Source organism: Kogia breviceps, chromosome 5 (assembly GCF_026419965.1).
Source record: "Kogia breviceps isolate mKogBre1 chromosome 5, mKogBre1 haplotype 1, whole genome shotgun sequence".
Lineage (NCBI taxonomy): Eukaryota > Metazoa > Chordata > Mammalia > Artiodactyla > Physeteridae > Kogia > Kogia breviceps.
Genome location: NC_081314.1, coordinates 93,808,856 through 93,834,129, shown reverse-complemented (window position 1 = coordinate 93,834,129; position 25,274 = coordinate 93,808,856).

Below are 25,274 nucleotides of genomic sequence, written 5' to 3'. Positions count from 1 at the left end.
TGGTTTAAGCCAGTCATCATTTGCCCGCTGTGGTTGGGGAGAGACTTTATCTCCTTGGAAGAACTGACTGGAGAAGACTGAACAAAACTGAGGTTTTCTTGATAAGAAAGAATTTGGGAAATAACTGTTCAATGGGAAACTATGTCTTTCATAAACATGACTTTACTTTTCTATTTGTGATGTTCTCTGCCTGTTTCCACTTCCCTTCAGGCAAATTACAACTCAGTCACCAATAATCTCTTCCAATGTCATGTCCTCTGTGCAGCTTTATTCAACTCTCTGTAGAAAGTTAGCTGCTTTTTTCTTTACTTCCAAAGCTGTTTGTCCATATGTCTATTAAATCACTTAGCAAACTATATTGCATATACTTGTATACATCTCTATTCCTTCTGTTAGATGGCAAGATCCTGGAAATGAAGTGTTTAACTGACACTGAATTCCTAGTACTCAACATTTTACCTGGCTCAGAGTAGATGCTGAGTAAATGTTTGCAAGATTGAATGATCAAAATCAAACTATATCAGAATATCTCAAAAAATGCTTTTTTGTTTGTGTGTGTGGTTTATATAACTAACTCATAGCAAGTACTATTTTCTAAGGATTGTTGCTCTCTTCTAATTTATAGCTGGACTGGAAATAATGGCTTTCCTATCTTTTTTTGTTTTTTTTCCACATCTTTATTGGAGTATAAATGCTTTACAATGTTGTGTTAGTTTCTACTGTACAACAAAGTGAATCAGCTACATGTATACATATATCCCCATATCCCCTCCCTGTTGAGCCTCCCTCCAACCCTCCCTATCCCACCCCTCTAGGTCGTCAGAAAGCACCGAGCTGATGTCCCTGTGCTATGCAGCTGCTTCCCACTAGCCATCCACTTTACATTTGGTAGTGTATATATGTCAGTGCTACTCTCTCACTTCGTCCCAGCTTCCCCTTCCTCCCCATGCCCTCAAGTCTGTTCTCTACATCTGTGTCTTTATTCCTGCCCTGACACTAGGTTCATCAGTACCACTTTTTAAAATTCCATATGTATACATTAGCATACGGTATTTGTTTTTCTCTTTCTGACTTACTTCACTCTGTGTGACAGATTCTAGGCTTTCCTATCTTTTGAAAACTTTTTTTGGGTGCTTTAGATGTTTAGAAGCCAGACTAACCTGGACATATAAATTCAAAATATGTATGTTTAACACTGTTCTAGGCTCTTGGGATACACAATAACACAGGTACAGACACTGTTCTCAGGGAGCCCAGAATCTTATGGATGAGATATGCTTTTTAAATAAGTAATTACAATTCAGTGTATACTTGGAGAAATGCATCCCAACCCAAAGTAGGAACTCCAAGGAAGAAAATGATGAGACAGGTGATCCTCTTGGATATCCACTTTGATGAACCACTATCCATAGTGGAAGTGATGCCTAACTTTGGTCTGGGAGGACCAAAGTTTCCAGGTGAACCAGGGAGAGAAGGCATTCCAAGATGAGGCAGAAGAATATACAAAGATACAGAATCATATAATCCTATGCATAATTAGAAAGTGCAAGTACTTCTACAATCTTAGAAGATGTATTTTGAGAAGAACAATACCAGGAAAGGAAACTTCACAGGGAAACAAAGGGTTGGATTATGAAGGATGTTTTGTGTTATGGGAAGGATCTAGAGCTTCTCTGAAGGCTTTTACTGGGAGCTGGTTAGCTCATTTTGCATTACAGCAAAGGGAATATGCCCTTTAAGTAACAAATGCACTCTGAGCTCTCATTGGATAGATTGTGGTAAAGTCTTTTATTGGAAAATTAGGGAACCTCAGCAGACTAAATTGATATAAAATGACCCACTTTCTGTTTTACTTTTAAAATAATAGGAAATTTGAAATGGATCTTCTCCCCATGAGCATTTTTCATCCTCTTATTGTCACCTGGGGGATGTTAATGCTTTTGGACTGCTGCCTGCAGCCTTGTCCTTGCCCCCTAAGTGGATATTCGGTGATGGCTGCACACCCTCATAAAGATAGACTGCTGATTACATTCCCATTAAAGACCAGAGCCATGTCTGTCTGCTAATTTCCCTGCCAATAAGAATTAGAGTTTTACAGTGGCCAGTTTACTGTGGAGAAGAACCACTTTTCTTGTCAGAGTGCAAAGAGATAGCATAAAAAATTTAAGACCGTGGCCTTCATCAACAAATATCCTAAGTAGAGTTTCTAAAATATTATAACTTTTTCTGTGTGTCATATGCCATTCTTTGTGACAAGTTATATTATTGTCTGCCGTTTCAGATTCTATTTTTTCACTGCAGGCACATTGAATATAGAGAGTGTAGTTCCAGATACCCATTCATCAAACATCTATGAAACTGATAATGTGCCACACGTTGTGCTAGGTGTCATGGCTTAAAAAATGAATGTGACATGTCTGTTGCCCTCAAGAAGGTTACAATCCAACCCGACCCACCTTGAGTGTAAGGTGTTTTGATGGCAAATACAAAAATAAAATTCTTAGGAAAGAAAGGAAATCTATCATAACACCGTGGTTAGCAAAAAGAAACCATAAGTAAAATTCTAGGATCCAGATTATCATTAGTAGTAGATTTAATTATAATAAAGTCTCTGTAACAAAAACTGTTATATCATATATTTTTCTCTCTTTTTGATTACCCATTGTTATGGACTGAATGTTTATTTACCCATAAAATTCATATGTTGAAGCCATAACTCCCAATGTGATGGTATTTTGAGTTTGGGACTTTGTGAGGTAATTAGGGTTAAATGAGGACATGAAGGTGGGGCCTTCATGATAGAATTAGCATGCTTAAAAGAAGAGACAGGGCATCCCTAGTGGCTCAGTAGTTAAGAATCCACCTGCCAATGCAGGGTAAACGGGTTTGAGCCCTGGTCCAGGAAGATCCCACATGCCACGGAGCAACAAAGCCCATGTGCCATAACTACTGAACCTGCACCCTAGAGCCCACGAGCCACAACTACTGAAGCCTGTGCACCTAGAGCCCATGCTTTGCAACAAGAGAAGCCACCGCAATGAGAAGCCTGTGCACCACAAGGAACAGTAGCCCCTGCTCGCAACTTGAGAAAGCCTGCGTGCAGCAACGAAGACCCAATGCAGCCAAAAATAAATACATAAATGTATACAAAAAGAAAAAGAAGAGACATCAGAGAGCTGAATTTGCCACCTGCCTTCTCTTTCTCTCACTCTCTTCAAGTGCATGTACTGAGGAAAGGCCATGTGAGCACATAGCAAGTGGGCAGATGCCTGCATGCCAGGAAGAGAGCTCTCACCAGAACAGACCATGCTGGCACCCTGATTTAGGACTTGTAGCCTCCAGAACTGTGAGAAAACACATTTCTATTGTTTAAACCACCTAGTCCATGGTGGTTTGTAATGCCAGCCTAAGCTAATATCTACCATCCTATAGTGGGCACCATGCCTGGTACTTTCCTTTTATTTTTGCATAATGCTCTCCGTGACCCTGAAAGCAGTGATTATTGTCCTTATTTTGTCAGTATGTAAACTGAGGCCAGGGGCTTAAATAATTTTCCTGGGATGATAGAGCTAATAAGTGGCAAGTCAGGATTTGATCCCATATCCATGTTATGTCCACTACCAAATGATACCACTATATAGCATAGATTCATTAATCTCTGTTCCCATAAAGTGCAAAGTATGCTACTCAAATATTTATATTCTAACCTCCCAAATCTCCACTTTTTTCATCTCATAATTTAGTAATAATCAAACAAACTACTTTGTTCTTGTTCCTAAACATTCAAAATGCTTGACAATAGTGTATCATCTATGGCTCACACCTTTCCCAGAGACCCCAGGTGGCGGTGGCGGGGCCCAGGAAGGGCAGAGGCTGGGGCAGATGCCTTGCCACTGCTGCCTCGGCGAATAGCAGTGTGCTGTCCACCCAGATTGGAGCAATTCCAGGAGCTGTGTGAACAAAGAAGAGAAAAGGAAATCTCTCCCAGCAGCATCAGCATCAGCGGATTGAATCTCCACAGTCAACTTGATGTACCCTGCATCTGTAGAATACTTGAATAGACAACAAATCATCCCACATTGAGGAGGTGGACTTTGGGAGCAACGATATATATATATATTTCCCTTTTTCTCTTTTTGTGAATGTGTATGCGTATGCTTCTGTGTGTGATTTTGTCTGTATAGCTTTGCTTTTAACATTTGTCCTAGGGTTCTGTCTGTCCGTTTTTTTTTGTTTGTTTTTAAGTATAGTTTTCAGCGCTTGTTACCATTGGTGGATTTGGTTTTTGGTTAGGTTGTTCTTTCTTTCTTTTTCTTTTAAAATTACTTAAATTTTTAAAAAATAATTATTTTTGGTTTTTAATTTTAATAACTTTTAAATTTTATCTTATTTTATTTTATATTTTTCTTTCTTTTTTTCATTTTTTCCCCCTTTTATATAGAGCCATGTGGATGACAGGCTCTTGGTGCTCCAGCCAGGCATCAGGGCTATGCCTCTGAGGTTGGAGAGCCAAGGTCAGAACATTGGTCCACCAGAGACCTCCCAGCTGCACATAATATCAAATGGCAAAAATCTGCCAGAGATCTCCATCTCAACGCCAAGACCCAGCTCCACTCAATGACCAGCAAGCTACAGTGCTGGACACCCTATGCCAAAAAACTAGCCTGACAGGAACACAACCCCACCCATTAGCAGAGAGGGTACCTAAAATCATAATAAGGTCACAGACACCCCAAAACACACCACCAGACATGGACCTGCCCACCAGAAAGACAAGATCCAGCCTCATCCACCAGAACACAGGCACTAGTCCCCTCCAGCAGGAAGCCTACACAACCCACTGAAACAACCTTAGGCACTGGGGGAAGACACCAAAAACAACGGGAACTATGAACCTGCAGCCTGAGAAAAGGAGACCCAAAACACAGTAGGTTAAGCAAAGTGAGAAGACACAGAAACACACAGCAGATGAAGGACCAAGGTAAAAACCCACCTGACCTAACAAATGAAGAGGAAATAGGCAGTCTACCTGAAAAAGAATTCAGAATAATGATAGTAAAGATCCAAATCTTGGAAATAGAATGGAGAAAATACAAGAAATGTCTAACAAGGAACTAGAAGAACTAAAGAGAAAACAAACAATCATGAACAACACAATAAATGAAATTAAAAATTCTCTAGAAGGAATCAGTAGCAAAATAACTGAGGCAGAACTGATAAGTAACCTGGAAGATAAGATAGGGGAAATAACTACCGCAGAGCAGAATAAAGAAAAAAGAATGAAAAGAATTGAGGACAGTCTCAGAGACCTCTGGGACAATATTAAATGCACCAATATTCGGAATATAGGGGTCCCAGAAGAAGAAGAAGAGAAAAAGAAAGGGACTGAGAAAATATTTGAAGAGATTATAGTTGAAAACTTCCCTAATATGGGTAAGGAAATAGTTAATCAAGTCCAGGAAGCACAGAGAGTCCCATACTGGATAAATCCAAGGAGAACACACTAAACATATATTAATCAAACTATCAAAAATTAAATACAAAGAAAAAACATTAAAGCAGCAAGTGAAAACAGCAAATAATATACAAGGGAATCCCCATAAGGTTAACAGCTGATCTTGCAGCAGAAACTCTGCAAGCCAGAAGGGAGTGGCACGACATATTTAAAGTGATGAAAGGGAAAAACTTACAACCAACATTACTCTATCCCGCAACGATCTCATTCAGGTTTGATGGAGAAATTAAAACCTTTACAGACAAGCAAAAGCTAAGAGAATTCAGCACCACCAAACCAGCTTTACAACGAATACTAAAGGAACTTCTCTTGGCAGGAAACACAAGAGAAGGAAAAGACCTACAATAACAAACCCAAAACAATTAAGAAAATGGTAATAGGAACATACATATTGATAATTACCTTAAATATAAATGGATTAAATGCTCCAACCAAAGACATAAACTGGCTGAATGGATCCAAAAACAAACCCATATATATGCTGTCTACAAGAGACCCACTTCACACCTAGGGATTCAAACAGACTGAAAGTGAGGGGATGAAAAAACTATTCCATGCAAATGGAAATCAAAAGAAAGCTGGAGTAGCAATTCTCATATCAGACAAAATAGACTGTAAAACAAAGACTATTACAAGAGACAAAGAAGGACACTACGTAATGATCAAGGGATCAATCCAAGAAGAAGATATAACAATTTTAAATACTTATGCACCCAATATCGGAGCACCTCAATACATAAGGCAAATACTAACAGCCATAAAGGGGAAATTGACAGTAACACAATCATAGTAGGGGACGTTAACACCCCACTTTCACCAATGGACAGATCATCCAAAATGAAAATAAATAAGGAAACACAAGCTTTAAATGACACATTAAACAAGATGGACTTAATTGATATTTACAGGACATTCCATCCAAAACAACAGAATATACTTTCTTCTCAAGTGCTCATGGAACATTCTCCATGATAGGTCATATCTTGAGTCACAAGTCAAGCTTTGTTAAATTTAAGAAAATTGAAATCTTTTCAAGTATCTTTTCTGACCATAACGCCATGAAACTAGATATCAATTACAGAAAAAAAATCTATGAAAGATACAAACACATGGAGGCTAATCAATACACAACTTAATAACCAAGAGATGACTGAAGACATCAAAGAGGAAATCTAAAAATACCTAGAACCAAATGACAAGAAAACACGATGACCCAAACCTATGGGATGCAACAAAAGCAGTTCTAAGAGGGAAGTTTAGAGCAATACAATCCTACCTTAAGAAACAAGAAACATCTCAAATAAACAACCTAACATTACACCTAAAGCAATTAGAGAAAGAAGAACAAAAAAAGCCAAAGTTAGCAGAAGGAAAGAAATCATAAAGATCATAGCAGAAATAAATGAAATAGAAACAAAAAAGCAATAGCAAAGATCAATAAAATTAAAAGCTGGTTCTTTGAGATGATAAACAAAATTGATGAACCATTAACCAGACTCATAAAGAAAAAGAGGGAGAGGACTAAAATCAATAGAATTAGAAATGAAAAAGGAGATGTAACAACTGACACTGCAGAAATATAAAGGATCATGAGAGATTACTACAAGCAACTCTATGCCAATAAAATGGACAACCTGGAAGAAATTGACATATTCTTAGAAATGCACAACCTTCCAAGACTGAACCAGGAAGAAATAGAAAATATGAACAGACCTATCACAAGCACTGAAATTGAAGCTGTGATTAAAAATCTTGCAACAAACAAAAGCCCAGGACCAGATGGCTTCACAGGCGAATTCTGTCAAACATTTAGAGAAGAGCTAACACCTATCCTTCTCAAACTTTCCAAAATATAGCAGAGGGAGGAAAACTCCCTAACTCATTCTATGAGGCCACCATCACCCTGCTTCCAAAACCAGACAAAGATGTCACAAAAAATGAAAACTACAAACTAATATCACTGATGAACATAGATTCAGAAATCCTCAACAAAATAGTAGCAAACAGAATGAAACATCACATTAAAAGGATCATACACCATGATCAAGTGGGGTTTATCCCAGGAATGCAAGGATTCTTCAATATATGCAAATCAATCAATGTGATACTTCATATTAATAAATTGAAGGAGAAAAACCATGTGATCATCTCAAAAGATGCAGAGAAAGCTTTTGACAAAATTCAACACCCATTTATGATAAAAACCCTCCAGAAGGTAAGCATAGAGGGAACTTGCCTCAACATAATAGAGACCATATATGAGAAACCCACAGCCAACATTGTCTTCAGTGGTGAACATCTGAAACCATTTCCACTAAGATCAGGAAAAAGACAAGGTTGCCCACTCTCACCAGTGTTATTCAACATAGTTTTGGAAGTTTTAACTACAGCAATCAGGTAAGAGAAAGAAATAAAAGGAATCCAAATCGGAAAAGAAGAAGTAAAGCTGTCACAGTTTGCAGATGAGATGATACTATACATAGAGAATCATAAAGATGCTACCAGAAAACTACTAGAGCTAGTCAATGAATTTGGTAAAGTAGCAGGATACAAAATTAATGCACAGAAATCTCTTGCATTCCTATACACTAATGATGAAAAATCTGAAAGTGAAATTAAGAAAACACATTTACCATTGCAACAAAAAGAATAAAATACCTAGGAACAAACCTACCTAAGGAGACAAAAGACCTGTATGCAGAAAATTATAAGACACTGATGAAACAAATTAAAGGTGATACAAATAAATGGACAGATATACCATGTTCTTGGATTGGTAGAATCAACATTGTGAAAATGAGTATACTACCCAAAGCAATCTACAGATTCAATGCAATCCCTATCAAACCACCACTGGCATTTTTCACAGAACTAGAACAAAAAATTTCACAATTTGTATGGAAACACAAAAGACCCTGAATAACCCAAGCAATCTTGAGAAGGAAAAACGGAGCTAGAGAAATCAGGCTCCCGGAATTCAGACTATATACTACAAAGCGACAGTAATCAAGACACTATGGTACTGGCACAAAAACAGAAGTATAGATCATTGGAACAGGATAGAAAGCCCATAGATAAACCCATGCACATGTAGTCACCTTTTATAAAGGAGGCAAGAATATACAATGGAGAAAGACAGCCTCTTCAATAAGTGGTGCTGGGAAAACTGGACAGCTACATGTAAAAGGATGAAATTAGAACACTCCCTAACACCACACACAAAAATAAACTCAAAATGGGTTAAAGACCTAAATGTAAGGCCAGACACTATCAAACTCTTAGAGGAAAACCTAGGCAGAATACTCTATAACATACATCACAGCAAGATCCTTTTTGACCCACCTCCTAGAGAAATGGAAATAAAAACAAAAATAAACAAGTGGGACCTAATGAAACTTAAAAGCTTTTGCACAGCAAAGGAAACCATAAACAAGACAAAAAGACAACCCTCAGAATGGGAGAAAATATTTGCAAATGAGGCAAATGACAAAGGATTAATCTGCAAAATTTACAAGCAGCTCATGCAGCTCAATATTAAAAAATGAAATAACTCAATCCAAAAATGGGCAGAAGATCTAAATAGACATTTCTCCCAAGAAGATATACAGATTGCCAATAAACACATGAAAGAATGCTCAACATCATTAATCATTAGATAAATGCAAATCAAAACTACAATGTGGTATCCTCTCACACTGGTCAGAATGGCCATCATCAAAAAATCTACAAACAATAAATTCTGGAGAGCGTGTGCAGAAAAGCAAACACTCATACACTGTTGTTGGGCATGTAAATTGATACAGCCCCTATGGGAGTCAGTATGGAGGTTCCTTAAAAAGTAAAAATAGAACTACCATATGACCCAGCAATCCCACTACTGGGCATATACCCTGAGAAAAGCATAATTCAAAAAGTGTCATGTATTGCAATGTTCGTTGCAGCTCTATTTATGATAGCCAGGACATGGAAGCAACCTAAGTGTCCATCATTGGATGAATGGATAAAGAAGATGTGGCACATATATACAATGGAATATTACTCAGCCATTAAAAAGGAATGAAATTGAGTTATTTGTAGTGAGGTGGATGGACCTAGAGTCTGTCATACAGAGTGAAGTAAGTTCAGAAAGAGAGAAAGAAATACCGTATGCTAACACATATATATGGAATGTAAAAAAAAAAAGAAAGAAAGAATTGTCATGAAGAACCTAGGGGCAAGATGGGAATAAAGACGCAGACCCACTGGAAAATGGACTTGAAGATGCGGGGAGGGTGAAGGGTAAGCTGGGACAAAGTGAGAGACTGGTAGTGTATATATGGACATATATACACTACCAAATGTAAAATAGATAGCTAGTGGGAAGCAGTTGCATAGCATAGCACATGGAGATCAGCTCAGTGCTTTGTGACCATCTAGAAGGGTGGGATAGGGAGGGTAGGAGGGACAGAGACACAAGAGGGAAGAGATATGGGGATATATGTATATGTATAACTGATTCACTTCGTTATAAAGCAGAAAGTAACACACCATTGTGAAGCAATTATACTCCAATAAAAACATTAAAAAAATAGTGTATCATCTATATACTGATTTTAGGAGGCATAGAAGCAGGAGAAGTTTGTTTTTTTTTCCTGAGATCCAAGTATCTTCTTCTTCAGTAACTATTTAATGTTGTAATGAGGAAGAGAAGCAATATAACAGTTGTCTGCCACAATATGAAAGCACATTCATCATGTGATTACTGAGATTCTTTGGCTCTCTTTTTATTTATTTTGGAAATTATGTGACAATGTGAATCAATGTCAGGTGGGACTGTCAGGTACATCATTTAAGAAATCATACAGGTGTTCTTCTGATTTGGATCGTTTATTTCCTTGTCAGTTCTGGCCTACCTCTTAAAGTATGGAGAGTATATAAATTTGGTACTATTTTCTTTTTCCAGTATGTTTTGAACTTATGTATTTCTTTCAGTGGCTGAAATAATGTACATTTATTCTTGAGGCAATATCTTTTGAGGGAGGTCTGAATATATTCATGTTACTGCCTCATTGCTCTCTTTTCCTTTATAGGAAAATTCCTGAGAGAGTGGTTTTTACTCACTGATTCTAATTCCTCTCCTCCCAAGCTTTTTAAAGCTAGCTTAAATCAGATTTGCTCCAAACTGCTCTTATCAAGGTAACTTGTAACCTTTATATTGCTAAATCTAATGCTAATTCTCATCCTTCTTGACCCCGCAGCAGCATATGACACCATTGATCATTCCTCTTCTTTGAAGCACTTTTTTCTTGGTTTCCAGGATATTACATTCACCTGGTTTTCTCTATCTCTGTAGCCACTGCCTCAAGTTTATGTTGCTGATTTACCTTCATCCATTGGATTCCTGCATGTTGAAGTGTCTCTGGTATCAGTCTTTGGACCTCTTCTCTTTCCTCTATATTTTTCTACCCTTAGTGATTTCACATAGTCTCATGCCTATTTAAATATTCTATTTTATGTATCTATTCCTGTGTAACAAATTACCCTAACATTTAATGGTTAAAAATAATAATAGTCATTTGTTATCTCTCATGGTTTCTCAGTTGAGTGGTTCTGGCTTGGGGTGTCTTATGAGGTTACAGTCAGATGTCATTTTGAAGGCTTTACTGGGGCTAGAGGATTCACTTCCAGGGTGGCTCATTCGTTTAGCTGGTGAGTTGGCCCTGCTGTTGGCCAGAGGCCTCATTTACTCTCCATAAATCTCTGTAGATAGAAAGTCATGCACTTTGACTTCCATTGCCTGTCATATCGAGCCAGTCCTGCTTCAGTATGGAAATGGAATACATGAAGACATAACGACCAGGAGACGTGGATCATTAGGGGCCCTCTTTGAAGCTAGCTACCATAGTCTGCCTTGTGATGTCCCTCACACATACAAAATATGTTCACTCTTCCCCCACGTACCCTCTAAAATTGCATCTTTTATGCCTCAGGTGCAGGCTGTAGTCAAGCATCTCCTCATCTAAATCAAGTCCAGTTATGACTGAAGTGGCTCCGGTTAAGTTCATGGAGTACATGTCTTCAAGTGAAATTCCTATTGATCTAAAGACCTATGAGCTAAAGAGACAAGTTATCTGTCTCCAACACACCCAATATGTGTTGGTGGGATAGACATAAGATAAGTGCCCCAAATGTTTCATTTCATAAAGGAGGTAAATAGGAGGCTCACAGGAGCAACTTCTTTCAAGCAATTCCAAAATCCAGCTAGGCAAATGCATACTCTTGGTTAAGGCACATGCCTATTGCTTGGAGATGATTCATTTTGATACTTAACTCTGCCATTTGAGGTGTTGATTCCATATTCTGAATCATTCCTTTTTCATAATAAATGGTTTGTGTTTGAGTAGTTTTTCAGCCTGCTTCCAGCCCACAGTAATTTCCAAGTTCAAAATCATCCTTTTATTTTTTTCCTTTTTTTTGTATTGTCTCTGTTCCTATTAGTTGAAGCTAGCAGTGTTTCCACAAATATAATTCACTTAAACAACTTTTTGGGTCTCCTACGAATCATATTGAGGGTTCATTCAATTAGCAAAAATCTGCGTTGATCAACAACTCTTGTTATAATGAACCCTCTTCACCTTGGGCTTCCTGTAAGGCTGCTGTAAGAAAACACACTGAAGAATCATAGACATCCTACTGTTTAATGGAGAGGTTCTGTGAGGCTTGCCTCTAAGATACTTAAAGCCCACCCACTTCCTTTTTTCTGTTTTGAGATACTACTTTAAATATTTATGAGGTCTTGACGAAGGATTTTACAGTCACACCCTTTATCTTTAGCCAAAGTTTTCCTGACAATGCCTTGGATTTTATCTTTTCCTAGAAGCTATTTTCTTATTTTTAGTGTTGTTTGCCACCAGAAGAGGCAGGACTTAGGTACAGTTTTATTTTGAACACAGAAAACCATGGATAATTTATATAATCATGATTCTTTTTGCCTAACTTTTTAATATTTATTTTAATATAGGAAACCAGAAGAAGCCAGGTGATACCTTCAGTACTCTGCCTAGGAATATCTTTAACTAAATAATGCTGTTTATTAAGTATATTTTATATTTCCCATGTCATTACAGGTGATGATGTTGCTAAATTTTCTGTACTATATAACAGCAATCCCACTTTCTCCATCTTCCAATAACATTTCATCACTTTTCTTTAAGCCCTAGTTCAGTCTTTTTATAAATTTATTTATTTATTGGCTGCATTGGGTCTTCATTGCTGCATGCGGGCTTTCTCTAGTTGTGGCGAATGGGGGCTACTCTTTGTTGTGGTGCGCAGGCTTCTCATTGCAGTGGCATCTCTTGTTGTGGAGCAAGGCTCTAGGCATGTGGGCTTCAGTAGTTGTGGCACGTGGGCTCAGTAGTTGTGGCGCACGGGCTTAGTTGCTCCACGACTTGTGGGATCTTCCCAGACCAGGGCTCGAACCCGTGTCCCCTACATTGGCAGGCGGATTCTTAACCAATGCACCACGAGGGAAGTCCCTCATAGTCTTTTTAGAGCTGTTGGGATTTGTTGACATTTTCTAAGCCCCTTAGAATTTCACTAATATCTCCCTGAGATTCTTCCAGGTTCTGTCTGTTGCTCAATCACAAATTAACGTTTTTAGGTTTTATTACTGTGGCAACCTAACCCTAGTATGCAAATTCATATTTTTACTTTGACTTTATAAAACAAATCACTCCAAAACTAAGTTGCTTGAAACTACAAAAATAATTGATCTTTTATGTTTTTTACAGGGGTCAGTAATCAAGAGTGCTTTAGTTGCATAGTTTTGGCTCAGGCTGTCTCATGAAGTTACTATCAGATACTATCAGGCTGGAGCTGAAGGGTCTAATACCAAGGTGGCTTATTCAAATGGCTAGCACATTGCTGCTGGCTATTTTCCAGAGGCTTTAGTTTCTCTCTTCATGAGCCTCTCCACAGGGCTGGTTGAATGTCCTCATGGCATGGAGATGGCTTCCCTCAGAGCAACCAATTCAGGATACCAAGACAGGACTGTAATACCTTTTTATGACCTAGCCAGAGGAATCACACATTCTCATTTCTACTGTATTCTATTAGTCACACAAGGGTTGCTCTAATTCAGTGTGGGAGTGGATATATAAGGGCTCATATACCAGAAAGTATGTCACTTCAGGTCATCTTGCTGTCTGGCTACAGCACTATCACTATACAATGCCTCCCAAGTGTGTATCATCTCCAGTTTGGACTTCTCACCTAAATCCAGCTGCTTGATCAATATCCAGCTACTTGATCATTATATACAACTGCTTGATCAACATCTCTACCTGCAAGTCTAATAGGCATCTCAACATACCACATAGAAAACTGAGCATTTCATGTCTTTGTTTTTGCCCTTCAAATCTGTATCTCTTACTATCACCCCCATTCCAGAAAATGACAACTGCATTCCTCTAGTTGCTCAGGCCAAGGTTATTAAAATTATCCTTTACTCACACTCTCTATCAAAATTCTATATATATAATCTGTGTACAGAAAACATTCTTTCAGCACATTTTAAGGACATGCTTTTTAGACTTCCTTATAGAAGAGGGCTGCTTAGAAATCCTAACTGCATTGTCCCAGGGCACACTGACTCTTAGCCTAAGGGAGAGAGGGTATAGCTCAAAAAAATTTGTAGGTGTGGTGATCCTCCAATGGAATGGATTGTAACTTGTTACAAAATATGATTTCATTAAAAAAATGGAATTATTGCAACTTGGATTGAAAGAGAGAGAGATACTCAACGTGGAAAAAAGGCACAGTGCTGGTTCGGAATGAGTGGGTATTCAAAAATTGAATATTTACTTTATTCTGGGAAAATTGAAAGGGTTTTTCAAATATTCTCATTGGATTTCAGACATGTGAAGTAGATACTATTATACCTAATTCAGACGTGAGAAAACAGAGGCTTAGAAAGATTAAATAATTCACCTTTTTTTTTTTTTATCATTAGCAAGTGGCAGAATTAAGAGTTAAACCCAGGTGTTCCTAAGCAAGTTCAGTATTTTTTTGACGATGTGCCAGCAAGTTCGCATTTTGAGATCTGTGAATAAAAACAAAAAAACAATTTTGTCCTATTGAAACACAGTTTAACATGAGGTCAAAACATATCCTCAAGCAGTGGACAATGAAGCAAAAATTGTGTAAGGAAGATGGTGAGGAGGAGCTTGGGAAGTACAAGAGTGACGGGGATGTAATGTCAATAAAGAAAGAATTATTTGGTACAATCAGATCTAGGGCTGGTTGGTAGAAAGGACAAGAGTGCAATACACACAGGAGTAAAGGAATAGAAGCAGAGTGACAGAAACTGTTATAGGCTCTTGCTCTGGTTCGAGTGGTGGGATGCAGTGGAACTTTCAGGTCTTGATTGAAAGCGGAAAAAAGAGCATTAGGAAAAGAAAGGGAGATTTTTTTGTTTTTTTGACATTTGGTAAATTCTTTAGATTTTAGCATTTCTAAAAAAAATCTATGAATAAAGTGTGAAATGCAATTAAGACAGCTCTCCCACATGTCACACTGAATAGACAGTGTTTTTTGTCCAAATTGGAAAGAATATGCAGAGGCAAGAATGTACACGAGATGGAAAGGTGATGAGCTCATTGTATAGAAGGTCTGTTTTCTTCCAGTAAAAGAAGGTCTATTTTCTTCAATTGAGTGAACCTCAGAATCCCTTCCAAAAAGTCAATCAAGTAGTAGAGAAGAGTGCATTTCAGCAACAATAATAAGAAAAGCTCATATTCTTCTTACCCAATATAAACAAGGAAAAAAAGATAACAGCAAAAAGTTGAGGAACCAAGTATAGTTAACTACAGATACTTTCATAGCCTGTACAAGCTAAGTACAATGTGTGAGGAGGAGAGTTTCCTTGGGGAACCAGGGAATTGACTTTGAGTGCTGATACATTAATCCTACTTAGAAACACTTATCATTGTAAATAATTAAAAAGTTTCATTTGGGGAGACAGTCTATGCTAAAGGAAGTTCCAGGAAGAGAAACCAAACAAGATAATGGTCTCTATGGAATAATCCTAGGATGGAAAAGTAGAGAAATCATTCTGATATTATTGCTATTAAAAAAAGACAGTGTACCAATCTCTCTAACTTAGACTTTCAGAAAAATGAATGAGGACATATTCTTCAACAGACCCTCAATGAATTGAACAAAGTTGGACTTCAGTGGATATTGAATTACAGCAAGGAGGTGGAGGGGAGCATGAATGTAGTTGCAGATGCGCCTCAAGTATAAGTGGCCTATAAGCACAGAGGCTATAATACAACATGGAATAATAGAAGGTTAGGATGTGTTTAATTTGCACGTCCTTTAGCACATCTACCAAAAGTCCCTCAAGTAATAAATGGGAAAACATGTAAACATGTACATTATTCTTACTGTAAATGTAAAAAGTTAAAATTGATAAATAGCTCAGTATTTTTATAAGGGAAAAGCTGGTTTATATTTTCCCCTCAAGTGTAGTCTTTTTCCTAGAGCCAGGATCAGTAGTGGAACAGACCTGTGCACAGTTGATGCATGTGGTCAAAAAGGGAATTGAGTTATAATAATAAAGGAATATAAGAGATAAGAAAAACTCAGTTTAGTTTTGGATAACCCATCTTTTTATGCATTCATGGCATTTCTAAAGTCTGACCTTTTTCTATAGGAAACCACCTCCTTTAATTGTATGCTTGACAAAATGACCTCTTACTTGTGAGATCTTCAGCACCTGAAAAATCAAGTATGAAAGTTCACACTCATTGGTCCCTTATGTCATTATGGTGGAAGAGACAATCTGATAGAATCCCTAGTTCCAAGCTATTAAAAGAGAGTAACAGTAAAACAAAAAAGAGGATCTCTTGTCACCAAACAGGCAATTCTTCACTGATTTAGAAAAGCTCAGATGACAATGTTAGGTTCTTCTTTTGAGCTTTATATGTGGTTTTCTAAAATCTGATCTATGATGAATAATTGTTTATAAACCTCTAATTCATATGAATGGTACTACAGTTTAAAATCGGAATTTAACATTTTTAATGTTTTCTCAAGCAAGGGATTGTATTTAGGCTTAGTAATGACAATGAACATGTACACATTAATTATTCTTTTCATTTGCTCATTCTAAACCATAAAAGGGATTACGTGAGATCCTAGATAAGAGCATATTTATTTACAACTTATAACACAGCCTTGAGCAGTTGCTGTTGTGGTCTGCATTTACAAATGAAGAAATGAAGAAACTGAATCAAGAGCAGTATTATCTTGAACAGTTTCCTTAATCCAGATATTTCATCTCACAAGTAAGAATTCAAACTCATGGGTGTCTTACTATAAATAGCTCTTTTCTCTAAAAAATACTACCTCCTATGAGGACAGGAACATTCACATATTCAATGCCAGGTAGGGTGAAGATTTTTTTCTAACAGTTGGAACTACTATGAAATATACTTTCTGATGAGGCCTGGTTTCTTTCCTCTGCATGACATTCAGTAGGTAGGTGAGGAGGTGGGGTATATCTTGGATTCTACTCAATCACTGTGGCTAAAGGGAGAGACCACTGATGACACTTCAGAGCAAGCTATTGAGTGGGGAGCATTGGCCATTTCTGGGCTTATTCAGCCTCTATGTCCGGTCAAAGATCATAGTTTCTGGTTTTACTAAGTAAAGTACTTTACTTAGTACTTTACTAAGTACCTATCCTCTGAACCTGGTACAGATCACAATTCAATGAAGAAAAGAAAGAATGGCAACATCTAGACTTTCCATAATGTTACTGGTGTTTTTGACCCTTGGGTTTTAAATGTTTTTATTTATTTGATAACTATCATTCAACATATTAATGATCTTAAAGGCATTTCTGAGGTTGTGGCTTTCTTAATACTTGAGTACAATTACACCTTATTTTTAAATTACTTGCAATATTCAGAGACAATATTTACTTTAATGTGTTTCTTTTTAAAATTAATTATATTTTGGCTGCGTTGGGTCTTTGTTGTTGCATGCGGGCTTTCTCTAGTTGTGGTGAGTGGGGGGTTACTCTTCATTGCGGAGCGCGGGCTGTAGGTGCGCGTGCTCTAGAGCGCAAGCTCACTAGTTGTGGTGCACAGACTTAGCTGCTCTGCAGCATTTAGGATCTTCCTGGGCCAGGGCTCGGACCCGTGTCCCCTGAATTGGCAGGCAGATTCTTAACCGCTGCACCACCAGGGAAGTCCAATGTGTTTCTTATTACACTTTTAATTATAGAATCAATTCATTTGATTGGTTAAAAAAATTCACACTATATAGTGAATTAAATAAAATATAGAATCTACTTGGCTTATCCCCTTTCCAGTATCCATCCCCAGCCAATTTCGTTATCCGAAGGAAAGTACTGTTAACTGTTTGCTTTTCTTTTTTATTGTCCCTCAAGTTTCAAATAACAAATTCACTTGATATATGATTTGACTTGTCAAATTAATATAGTGCCTAATGAATCTCCACCATAAAAATAAGAACTTGTGCATACTAACTTTTCTTTCAATTCTTCATTTACCTTCAATTTTTATTAGTTATTACCATTTTTTTGTTGCCAAACTTTATAGCATTTCATTCTGTTCTTTAAACGTTAAGTCTTCTTGCTATGTTTAGACTGATTCCAAATAATCAAAGGTTAAGGGGCAGCATTTACAATATGTTTTTCTAAATATTTTGTGCTACAAAATCAAGAATGTGAATGGACCCATAGAAAAGAAAATATGATCCTAAGGAATTAAAAATTCACATTTTACAAAAGACCCTTCCAAATGTTAATGTCCAATAAACTTTTAAATTTTCTATCCAGTCTCCTGCAAGCCTTCTGGGTCATATATGGTACAGATTGTAAATTTTCTGAGTTCTCGCATTATAAAACTAGAATCTAAAACTGATTTTGCATTGTTCTCACATTTTCTTGTTAGTTTGGCAGGGTAGAGAGTGTAATATTCCAGATATTTCTCACCCAGAATTTGAAAATGTTCTTTCACCCCTTGTTTTGTTCTAAGAAAATCTGTGTCAGTGGTATATGATTTTCACTTAAGTGATACAGAAGTATTTAGTGAACACCCCCACTTATGTAGGTAACTTTTATTTCTCTAGAAATTTTCAGATTTTTTTTCTTTATCCTTAGAATTCACAGTGTTGTGTCTAGAAGTTGGTCTTTTTTCTAACAAATCCTTCAGGTCTTTTCAATCTGAAACTTCTTCCAAATAGGGGAATATTCTATTGCATTCTGATTGGACCCTCTCTCCACTGTTTCTGCTTTCTCTTTTGAAAATATTTTTAGAAGGCTGTCATACCTTCTGCACCTTCATAATTTCCCCCTCAATTTCTGTGTGTTTGTTTTACTTTGTCACATTACAATTGGTCTTTAAAATCACTAACTTTATTTTCAATCATATTTCCTTTTCTGTCATTCACTCCACATTTATAAAAAGTCACAATGATTGCCATGTTTTCTGATAGTTCTTTTGTTTGTCACCTGTGATAATAATTTAATATATTATTCAAAGTGATTAAAAGTTTTCTACTGGGATCCTTTATTTTACATTTCGTACTTCACTCTGTTGATACTCTTTAAATATCTTGTGATGAAAATATCTTGTGACTATTATATATATATATATATTTGAATAAATTTGTGACTTAAAAAAACTATAATGGTTAGAGTAAGTAGGTGTTTTCTCTGACTTCGGGTGAGCGTTTTCTAAACAGATCTTTCCCTTGAATAAGTGTTGGGGAACAGTGACCTGTGCAAGTCGGGAGAGCATGTAGGCAAAACAGCATCCCCATAGGATGTATGAAGGAAATTTATCTGAAGACATTGCAGATCACCGTAATGTAGGAGAAAAATGACCTAAGATAAACTATTTATTGGTGACCCCACTGGGAATTCATTGTGTAATGAAACTTGGATTTTCCCTATTCTTCAACAGAATCATTTTCTAGTAACCTTACTAAACTTTTAAGTCCTTGTGTCTCTTCTCAGAACTTTTTTTTCCATATTCATTTAAATATTTATTTATTTGTTTGTTTGTTTATTTATTTATGCTGGGTCTTAGTTGCAGCAGGCGGGCTCTTTAGTTGCAGCATCTGGCCTCCTTAGTTGTGGCATGTGAACTCAGTTGCGGCATTCATGTGGAATTTAGTTCCCTGACCAGGTATCAAACCCGGGCTCCCTGCATTGGGAGCATGGAGGCTTAACCACTGCACCACCAGGGAAGTCCCCATATTCATTTTAAGTGAATCTCTGATAATTAACCTTTATCAAGAAGGCTGTTTGTCTTGCTGCTCTTTTGATAAACATTCTGTTGTTAATGGAAGTGTTATTTTATATACTACATGAAGTTCTTATTGATATTTCGAATCTTCACTATGGGAAAAAAGAAGGACCAAGAATAAAATAGAAATGATAGAGAAGTGATACATTCCCAGAAAAAGAAGAGTAGTATCAGGCTTCCCTGGTGGCACAGTGGTTAAGAATCCACCTGTCAATGTAGGGGACACAGGTTTGATCCCCGGTCCAGGAAGATCCCACATGCCGCAGAGCAACTGAGCCCGTGCACCACAGCTACTGAGCCTGCTCTCTGCAGCCTGCGAGCCACAACTACTGAGCCCATGTACCACAACTACTGAAGCCCCTGCACCTAGAGCCCGTGCTCTGCAACAAGAGAAGCCACCACAATAAGAAGCCCGCACACCGCAATGGAGAGTAGCCCCTGCTCACCACAACTAGAGAAAGTCCGCGTGCAGCAACGAAGACCCAGCGCAGCCAAAGATAAATAAATAAAATAAATAAATTTTAAAAAAAAGAAGGGGTGTACCATCTCACAGTGAAATGTTTCATAGCTTGTTGAAAAACATTTGAGAGAATTAAAGGAAGTTTAAAAACATGTGAAATATAGATGAGGCAGAGTAATGCTTCCTGGATGGATAGACTGAAAAAAGTTCTTAGTGGCAAATGTAAAAGCATGTTTAAAAATTCTCAACGCTTGTTTTTGTTCTTTCTAGATTTCTTGCAATGAATGAGTGCTATACAGATAAATGAGACAATGTACTTCACAGGGAATGCTGATGAGAAATCCTGATGAAATCTTTTGAAATACACCTCATAGCCATCTAGGGCACTGGTTTGAAGGCCAGTCTTCTGCTCAGTTCAGTGTCAGAATGTCGATGCTTGTTTGAGTAGAAGGGGACTTTTATTTATTTACATTTTATTTGTCTTCCCAAACGAAATCACCTACTTTCCCAGTTTGTATTAATTTATGATTAGGAAAAGTGATTTTCAGGTTAAAAAAGAAACAAAATCTGGGTTTTAATTTATAGGATGGGATTAATATGAAAAGTATTGTCTAGTTTCTAAATTAACTCAAATATTATTTTATTACTATTATTTTCCATTATTATAGCCATGCTGTACTACAGAAGCAACAGTTGGTCTATTTACCAAATAAAAAAATTATTTCACTATTAGAAAAACCAACTGACACATCCTAAAAACTCATGGTTTGTTTTTTTTGTGTGTGTGTGTGCTAGGCGGGCCTCTCACTGTTGTGGCCTCTCCCGTTGTGGAGCACAGGCTCTGGATGCGCAGGCTCAGTGACCATGGCTCACGGGCCCAGCTGCTCCGCAGCATGTGGGATCTTCCCGGACCGGGGCACGAACCCGTGTCCCCTGCATCGGCAGGCGGACTCTCAACCACTGCGCCACCAGGGAAGCCCAAACTCATGTTTTTAATAACAAATAGAAGGTACAACCTAAGGTAAGAATGTCAAACAATTGAGCTGGAATGAATTCACTTTATCTTCAAAGATCCAACATGTTGTTTTGATGTTCTGTAGCTCCTGATGCCCAAATGTATAGGTTTTCATTTGTTTAAGGTCAATGATTTTTTCATAGACATGGTGTCAGAGAAAAATAAAGTTGCTGACCTTCTGTAATGTGTGTGTGTGTGTGTGTGTGTGTGTGTGTGTGTGTGTGTGTGTGTATGGGAAATGTCTTGGGAGAGATCTGTCAACCCTTGCTAGGTAGGTTCATTTTGTCATTGACATTTTATCTTGAAAGATGCATACTGGCATGCAAGGATGCAAAATTTAGTCAATAGAGGCTTTATTCTTTGACAGACCTTATCACTATGCTGACCAACTGAGTGAATATGCCACAGAACTAAAACCATGACTACAATGTTTGTGTTTGTTGGACTGAGCTATATATATATACCCCAGATTATAGATTATAACAGTTTTGGTCTAAGTGTCCAGTTATTTTATGATGTTTATTCTATAGCTGTAAGAAAAGCAGTATGGAAAGTGACATTCAAAGTAAAAATAAGAGAAATTTCATGCTATTCCCTTGACTGATGTCAGCTGCAGTTAGATTGTACCTGGGAAGGACGATATTTGCTTTATGCACCTCTTCAAAATTCAATATTAACAACTGAAATGACCCTAAGGAGCCAAAGGAGGAGAAAATTCACACATTGTTATTATTTTATGGTACTAGGCAATGCTGATCTTTTAGTAAACTGATCAAAGGAGTTTTGAATCATATTTTAAAAATTCAGTAAATCCTATTGTTCTGAGTGGTCCTGTCTCCTGGGAATGCATCACACACTACAGCCATAGTTTACCATGTGTGCAGTACAGAAGTTCCAGTTGACTGTGGCTGCCTGGCCTATTATTGACTAATAGTCTCTTTGTGGACCTAGAGCCTCTCTGTGGTGTCTCTGTGTGGACCTAGAGCCTCTCTGTGGTGTCCAGTGAAGCTTCCAAAGCTAACTTTTATTTAAAGGTATAGTAAATGTTAATGAATTTGGAGTTGTTTTATTTGTCTTATGTAAATTGGTTGCCTGTATTTGAAATATCCACCATTTTGGTTTTGCACTGGCATATTCAAAACATATCATGATTTAGGTTAACCTCAAATATTAAATAGAGTAAACCATTAGCTCTGCAAGAACTTGGGAAATATGGGTCATTCTTGCATGGATTACTGCAAACTTCCATTAAATATGGCACACAGACACGGCTTGTGTCTGCTCTCCAATCTGTAAGTTTATCTGTATAAGTCTAATCAAGATTCTACTCAGGGCCTAGTCTTGGAATTTTAAAGTTCCTGCTCAGTGCTGGTGACTGTAAACATGATTGGAAGGTCCAATGCATAAATACAAAAGCATTTTATATTAAGTAATAATAGAAGTGGCCCCTATGGAATATATATGTAAAATATGCCTGTATAACATTACAAAATGCATTTAGCTCATTTCACTGTGGGAACATAGAGACTTTATCTCTCCTAGTATCAGTAGGGACATAGATTCATGACAAACCGTCTTGCATCAAAAGTACAGTTTTCAAGCCATAGCTTAGTAAAAACCTTTTCATAAATTCTATTCATACTGTCCTTACCAATGTCCTTACCAGTGGATGTCCTTAACTCAGTCACACTTGAGTTTTAGTACTTTTAAGGAAGTTCATTCAGCCGCCCTGAAATTGAAAAAAGATGCCCACATATAAACATCATTAATAGACATTTAAATGAAACTTTTCAAAGAGACTGAGAGAGATTGCAGAATAGGAAGGCATACAGCCTTCTACTAAGTATGTTATTTTGAAGGTATTTTACCTCCTTGAAGTGTATAGCTACTGAAGGTTACAAGGGTTCATATGGAGAGATAAAAGAATATTCCTGGTGTGATATGCATGATATCAATGAGGTTAGCTATGAAACAAAGAAGGTGTTTTTGAAAAGCATACTGTATTTATTGAATACCTGACCACATATATTGTGATACACTTCTTTAAGTGTATTTTTAAAACCCACAGAATAAATCAAATTGATACCATGCTTCTTTTTAACAGAACCCAGCATGTATCTATGCTATTTTATATATATATATATATATATATATATATATATAAAATTAAAAATTTTTTTAAAAATTAATTTATTTTTGGCTGTGTTGGGTCTTCATTTCTGTGCAAGGGCTTCCTCTAGTTGCAGCAATCGGGGGCCACTCTTCATCTTGGTGCGCGGGCCTCTCACCATCGCGGCCTCTCGTTGCAGAGCACAGGCTCCAGACGCGCAGGCTCAGTAGTTGTGGCTCACAGGCCCAGTTGCTCCGTGGCATGTGGAATCCTCCCAGACCAGGGCTCGAACCCGTGTCCCCTGCATTGGCAGTCAGATTCTCAACCACTGCGCCACCAGGGAAGCCCTATGATATTATATTTGAAACTTTAAAATTTGCTTGTTGCATAGAAGGATAAAACATGACCCCTACCTTGAGTATCTTTGTAAGAAAAAAAGATGCATTCACAAAGATAATTTCATATTTTCAAGTTTGGGGAGTCTTGTTCAATAAAATACTAAATTTCGCCTTTTCTTTTACTGTTACCGCATCAAGAGTCTATAGATGAAGCAGGAAAAATTAAGATCTCATGAAGGGAGTGAAAGAAAAAAAACACAGTGTGCTTTGCAAGTAAAAGATAGGAGTTTTAACAAATGATATGACAAGAGATCCTTGGGAATTCATGGGTACAATCTCTAAAACATCATGTAGAAAAGCTTTATTCTGCGGGTCAAAGAAAAATACTGAAACTGAAGGAAATGTAGATGCTGAAAAGGAGTAATAGAATTATTTAGGATATGTTTACAGAAAAATAAAAACTAAAAAAATAAATTAGATTTTCTGTTTTGCTCAGAAGACATGACCAGGTAAGTCAAAGACTTAAAAGGAAAAAGATTCAAAGGATGATTATTTCAAAGGATATATCAAAATAAAACACATTATATAACTAAAGGCCATGCATTTGTACTCTTGGCATATTTATATAATGAAAAATATAATGTTTGTATAATTGTTTAATTTGTTTTGGAGGAAGAGACAGTCAGCTGCTAGTGGATGCATTCTAAGTTCTAGAAACTTTGCCTGGTGCTTCTGGTACTTCTTATCTAAACATTACGAAACTCCAAGAGGAAACCATTTAAGTTCCCCTTTTATGAATGAGGCTTACATGGTTTGGAAACTTGCTCAATTTCAGTTTCATCCCCCTATATAGGGCCAGAATGTCACTACAAACCCTGGTCACTCTGACTTGAAGATTGATGTTCCTCCTACTGTACTATTGCTGACACCTTACATTTTCAAGCCTTATTATTTTTTATGTTACCTCATTTGATTCTTATGAGAACTCTATAAAATTGGTAGAAAATAAACAAATATCCTTATTTTAGAAATAAGGAAATGAAAATCACAATAGAAACACTGACAGCCTTTTTCTGTTTTGTGACGGAGGTGATTTTTGGGGGTCCAAGTTTCAAATACCAGATGAATGTCTTTTCCATATTCTATTATGCTTCTAATTACCCCAGGATGGATGATGAGATGCTTATATAGAGAGAATTCAGAATCAGGGTCTAAGCTGTATATGTATTCAGAATTTGTGCATATCCAGGATTGTTTGGGCAGTGTTGACTCCAGTGTCATTTACCAGAGGGGTCCTTGTAACCTGAGAGGACAAACCCTGACGAGATGGTCTCTGGGTATAAGCTGGTCCCAGGGCTAAGACTGTCTAACATTTTAAAACAGTGGCCTCCCATTTTTCCCAGTCAGGGCTGAGGAGGAATTCAAGGAAACAAGATAGACGTGGGGAACCCAGTTTGTGAATGAGGGAAGGGCTATATTTGAGGGCATGGCATTGCACCATCACTCAGTTATGTT